A 6,812-nucleotide genomic window follows, 5' to 3' on the forward strand; every position below is an offset into this window, starting at 1 on the left:
AAAAAAATTCACAGGGAAAAAATGGTGTCAATGATTAAGATATAACGGGATGTCATATTGGTGACTTTATATTTTATAACTTATGACAATAATAATATTTCATTAAGTGATATAAAGTTAATATGCCAGTCTACTAAAATTACATAATAATAAGGTGGTAAAAAAAAATAAAAATAAAAAACACATTGGTTCATCATAACTTGCCTGTTCATAAACATGGCTAATAGTCACATACAAATGTAAAAATCTCTGTATATGAAAAAAATAAAAATAAAAAAATAATAATAATCAAAACAACTCTAATATATTTTTTACTGACTTTTTTATAAGCAAAAAATACAACCCAGTAACTGGGCTATATATATTAAAAAGCAATACATAAAAAAAAAATAAATAAATAAAATTCATACATTTTTAAAAAAAAATTAAATAAAAAGATACTATGCCAAATACTATGTTTTTACTACACCATATTAACAAATAGTAACTACTTTAATGTAGGTCTAAAGACCTGTTAAATGACAACCTTAAAAAAAAATAACTACAATGTTTTAAAAATCATCATAAATAGCACAGTCCATACAAAAACCTATATTATAATATTGTAATCACTTCCAAAAGCATATATACACACACACATATATATATATATATCAGCCAATCAGAATCTACCTGAATTTAAAGCGCTTGTGCCCTCAAGGCAGCAGATGACAAAACTGCAGTGCTGATAATAAATAGAATGTTACTGTGAGTTGGTGCGAATGCAAATATATTTATGGTCAATAGTTATCTTTATAGTTTTACTGTGAATAAGCCATAACAAATAGTTGCAAGCTGCATGTATTTGATTCACAAAAAAAAAAAAAAAAAAAAAAAAAAAATCTCTCTCTCTCTCTCTCTCTCTCTCTCTCTCTCTCTCTCTATATATATATATATATATATAATAAAATAATTAGAGATATTTATTCAGGAATTGGATTACAGATATTGTGCTGTACTACATATTTTTAATTCCCTAAAAAAATACCTATTATATTAAATCCTAATATCAAAGATATCCAGTACAAATCATGTGATTTGTTTCCAACCATATGCGGTAAAAACGATTGTGAGCATCTACGTTAGTGTGAGGGACATATCCCAGAGAGTGTTTTGTTCAGTCTTAAAGTGTGGCAAAACAGCTCAAGGTGGCTAAATGGAGATTAATCTCTTGACCTACATTCACCAGCTGAATATCAAGCTTAAAAAATCCTTGCTGGAGGCCCACCAGCATCCCTCCCGCTGCAGTGAGATTCGCAGCAGTGTCCACTGCGTTACTTTAATCGTTTCCCTAGGCATGAACTTACGATGTGACACCAAACATGGCCTCTATGTCCCCCGAGCCCCGCTGCACCGGTCCCTCATTAAGCTTCGTAAGGATGTTATTATACTGCCATTATGCTGTTATTAGGTACTAACACACACACTTGCTCAAAAGACAAAGAGGAATTGATTAACTCACAAAACCGCAGGTCCCTTTCCATTTTAAGGCCATTTCCATATCTTTCAATATGCCAATTAAACAAAAGGGCCAATCAAACAGTGGGTGCTATTATTCTTTTGTGGATAAAGTGGCCACAAAATAGCTCTCTTTCCCAGGCTCTCTCTTTTTGATCAGCCTTTCTGGATCTATCATCCGCTCAGTCCCACTAGGAGCAAAAACGAATCTCCATATTGATTTTTAGAGGGGAGGAATTCATTATATCATTGCAGCAAGTGGCGTGGCCCTGTATGGAGGCAGATGATGCACTGATTCAAGTGCAAACCTTGGTGATTAGCTCATAAATATCTGTTGGGAATCATTAATATTGAGTCTAATTATCCAGTTCATTTCTAGCTGTAGTGAAAATGTCTTGGAGGTGATGGATCATGGAGGTGTGGGGATGGACCTGGGTAGATGTATTTGTTTATGATGTAGAAATGTGCTGAATTTGATCGATGGAAGAGCGTGAGCAGTGAAGGATTACCGAGCGGCTGTGGTGACAGATTTTCTGTCCAACAGCTGGATGAACGCTGGATTAAAAACTCTGTTCTTATCAGAAAACTCCTTAGGGATTACACACACACACACTATAAACAACACACACTGACCACCACAAAGGAAAAATCCTTTAAAAGTCTAGTTCACAACATATTAGAAATGTGAGAAAGATCACTTTTTGCATTCGTGTTGATTTTTAAAAACCTTTAAAACAACCTTTTGTTGTGACTAAATTGTATTGAGCCGTGACCCCCGAACTGAGGTATGTGCCGGACCATGACATCCGTGTAACGTTCCACCTATATATATATATATATATATATATATATATATATATATATATATATATATATATATATATATAAATATATATATTTTAGGAAAGATCAAATGTATATATATATATATATATATATATATATATTTAGGAAAGATCAAATGTAATGATTCAAGTTTACTAGGCTGCACAATCATGGGGAAGACTGCTGATCTGACAGTTGTCAGCAATACAATCAATGACACCCTTCACAAGGAGAGTAAGCCAGAAACATTCATCGCCAAAGAAGCTGGCTGTTCACAGAGTGCTGTATCCAAGCATGTTAATGGAAAGCAATAGCAATAGCATAGTGTGTTTAAATTATCATACTTAAAAATATTATGAATGCAACTTTATTTGGACAAAAATATTTGGTTCACAGAATTTTATTTTGATTTAACTGCGCTGTCAAGTTAGCAATCCTGGAACTGATGTGTTTCATCACTGTATAAAGGTCTGCTTTTATTTGTGAACACTCACAATGAAAACAAAACATTGTGCTTTTGTAAAATAAAACAAAAATAAAACATTCAAGGAACCATCCAGCTCGTCAGGAGCAGCTGGGGTTAGGTGTCTTGCTCAAGGACACCTCAACACTTGGTCAGATGGAGGCGGGGATTGAACCACCAACCTTCCGGTTTGTAGACAACCTACATGAACCACTGAGCCACTGCCGCCCAATTTACTGGAATTTACTGCTGATTAGAGAACCGGCTTTACTGACGAGAAAAAATTACTAAGTTTAAAAAATAATATTAATAATTATTTGTACTACTGTCTGTTCAAAATAAATGATTATTAACTGAGAATATATAGTAGTTTTTTTCCCCCTGTTGTGACTAAATTGTATTGAGCCGTGACCCCCGAACTGAGGTATATATATATATATATATATATATATATATATATATATATATATATATATATATATATATATATATATATATATATATATATGGGTGGAACATTACACAGATGTCATAGACACGTGTATATAGACACGCACACACACACATTTATAAATGAAACATATTCAAGCTACGGATTTTATTTGTATTCAAGTTACTGTGTATATAAATGTCATTTTATAATATATTTTGAAATGATCATATATTTAATAAATATTTACACACACACACACACACACACACACACACATAATAGCAATATCTGTAAGAATGATAGATCACGAGGAGTGCACATGTGAACGGTATGGTTCTGAGCTGGTATAACTAATACGGTTTTGGCTCAGATGATTAATATGTCTATTAGAGGAGAGATGAGACTGATTGACTGCTTTAATCCCTTTACAATCTGTTAGATGTGGGTTAATACGTAATAACTGGCCTTGGTTTACTAACATGCATATAAAGCCAGAGAGAGAGAGAGAGAGATGGAGACGGAGCTCCAGACTGTGTCAGTTTGAAGTACAACAGCTTTAAAAAGTACAAAAGCCTAGCGCTCCTCAAAGATCAGTCCAGTGTGACCAAAACCCTGCTGAGGGTTTGTGTACAAGAGCTGAACAGAGAAATAAAGAAGAGTCTCTCCAAAACAGCAAAGCTGAAAGGGGATCTAGCAGTAGTAAAAGGATCTGGAGGACAGAAGGAGCAGAAGTGAGTGGAGATGTCTCAAGGTTTAGGGATGTGCTGCATCAGAGAGATATGACCTAAGTCGCCCACTCGCTCACAGATCCAAGCCTCCACAACAACAACAACATTTAGTCCAACACAGCTGATGCTAACTGCATCTCATCGATATATCAGACAGCAACCACAAAGGACATTCTTATTATCTTAAAAGGACTGGACAATTTAGATTACAAAATATAGTGCCACTGAGCTTTAGTCACATCAGACTTGCAAATATAGTCCCATTCAATCTGTATTATTTTCTTTCTCCCTATTCAGTGTACCATATTTCATGGGATATAAGTTCAGTTTGTTATCACGTGGAACATGTTGCGACTTCCAAAGCAACTTATATAATACAATTAATGTCAAACATTCAAATTTTATTTTGCATTATGACTATTTTTGCATAATAAATAATCCACAAGTAAGCCACAGAACACCAGTACATCAGTTAATGTCTTCTGAAATGGAAAGCTGCATGTTAGTTATAAAATAAATAAATATATCAATAAATATATCAATCCAAATTCATTTTTAAGTTCTTAAAGAGTTCTCTATCCATAAAGAAATGTTGCTTTCTCCAGTGGAAAAAGATGTCTCAAAATATGCACAGATCGTACACCATTTACAAGTGAAAACAGTAATTTCTAAATTTAACAATAAAATATGACTTTTACATGCTGATGCAACTTTGTTTCTATTTCCCTCTTATCACCTACAATGCAGTTTTGACTGGTGAGATTAATGTCCTGGAAAAATACAGCATAATTTTCAAAATTCCTCTATATTTGCTCCACTGAAATTTTATATAAAATAATTATATATACTTTAGTTATATCATAATCATGACAATTTGAATGATTGCATTTCAAATAGATACAATGTTTTCAGATCTGATGGGGTGAGTGACACAATAAACTAAAATAAATCAGAAGTGCCTGTGGAAATTTTTTTTGTGGGGTGTGGATTTTTCTCACAACAAATAAGTAAAAAAATAAAATAAAAATTAATTATGAAAAGCACAAATACTCAAATGCATTTGAGAAAACAGTATAAAGAAACACGGAAACACCTTGAAGAATGAAGGGAAAATTGCACCCAAAAGTGCAATTACATTTTTCAAAAACAATCCCTACCTATGAATAACCCAGACTCAAGAGTAGAATAAAGATAGCTGATGAAATTAGAAATATAACTACAGTATATTACTTTTTGGGGAATCTTAATGTAAGAAATGTAGCCCAGCTCTATAAAGACACTCTATTGTGTACTCCAGTAACTTGTATGTTTAGAATAGCTGATAATAATGATGGATTATAAAGTTTGAACTTGACTTTATCATTAGCATCTTTATCATAATAATCAAATATTAGTTTATAAACTCCCTTCAATAAAAGACGCTCCGTCCTCTCGTCTGCAACTTTGCCGCATTATGCTTACATGAAATGAATCAGCTTTTGTGTTTTGCTGAGTGTTTCATACCATAAATAAACAATGGATGGTGCAAACTAGTGTACAATTGTGAATGTAGACATCAAGCCCCAATCCTATTCATGAATAAGAATAACATCTAAACCCTAAAGAATCTAGAAAGATAGTATGCTAATAACAGCTAATTACTGTCTAATGCTAATGAACAATTCCCCACTAAGGACTTCACGCTATCCCCTCATCCTTTCTCCCATTTTGCTTTATCGGCAAAAAAGTCTGACAAATCTTAATGACATGGCTCTATAAAAAAGAAAAGGAAACACAATTAGCAGTTGCCCCACGTGTATTTTGCAGCATGTGTGTGTGTGTGTGTGTGTGTGTGAATAAATTAAGAATTTTTTTGTTAGTTTTTTGCAAGATTAGCACTTTTCTGAAGTACCTCCAGTGAACTGCAATCACTTAAGCGAAGGAATCATTTGATTTCACACTTGTGTAATCTACTTGGTGTCACTTTATTCGCAACACACCTTACACTGAACACGTATTAATACAGTATGTTCAGCTTTGCTACATTACTAGAATACTAGAATATTTCCCATGAATCATAACCTCATTAATACTGTCAATTCCTCTGGCATCTCACCTCCACAAATCTCTCTTTCTATGTAACCTTCAGTAGATCACACTGGTCTGCAGATGAGCAATATCTCTTAGAAATCTACAAATACGTTATGCAAACAGGTTTTGTCAAAAGTATTAACTGACCCCACATCAATTCGAAAGTTATTCGAAACCCATCAAGTAAAACAAAAATGTATTTCTTTCAAAGTTTTACATTCTACTAGACACACATGCAAATATTCATACCGGATAATTGAAATGCATTCCGTTTATGATTTGATTTGTAAAATTCAAATGCACTGACCTTCTATAGTCAAAGGCAACAGGTAAATAGATATTTCAATCATTAAACTGTGATATTCTCAAGGCTCAGCAATGCAGTGATTAAAATTTTTTTCACAGAAGCAATTTCATTATGTCCTTCACTACTTGTGATCACAAAAAGATGATTTGGTAGATAAGTCTGGAAATACTCAACTATCTGAGTATTCCACTTGCAAAAACTTTTATTATTGGTCTAGGTGAAACCTGACATCATTTCAAAGCAAATAAAATGGGAGCTATCATAAAAGCACCATAAATGTTTTTTTTTTTTTTTAATTCTAGGTCTTCTAAAGACATCCAATAGCTTTGATTGTGAAACAGTTTAAGCTGTTAAATCTGTGTTCAAAGAAACTCATTCTCCATTCAGCATTCCAACAGTGTGTCTCATTTGGTTATGACAGTCAGTAAAGTAAAACTCTCTACAAGATGCTCCAGTGTTCCTATTATTATGCATAATCTACACATAAAA

This window comes from Carassius auratus, chromosome 20, assembly GCF_003368295.1.
Source record: "Carassius auratus strain Wakin chromosome 20, ASM336829v1, whole genome shotgun sequence".
Taxonomy (NCBI): Eukaryota; Metazoa; Chordata; class Actinopteri; order Cypriniformes; family Cyprinidae; genus Carassius; species Carassius auratus.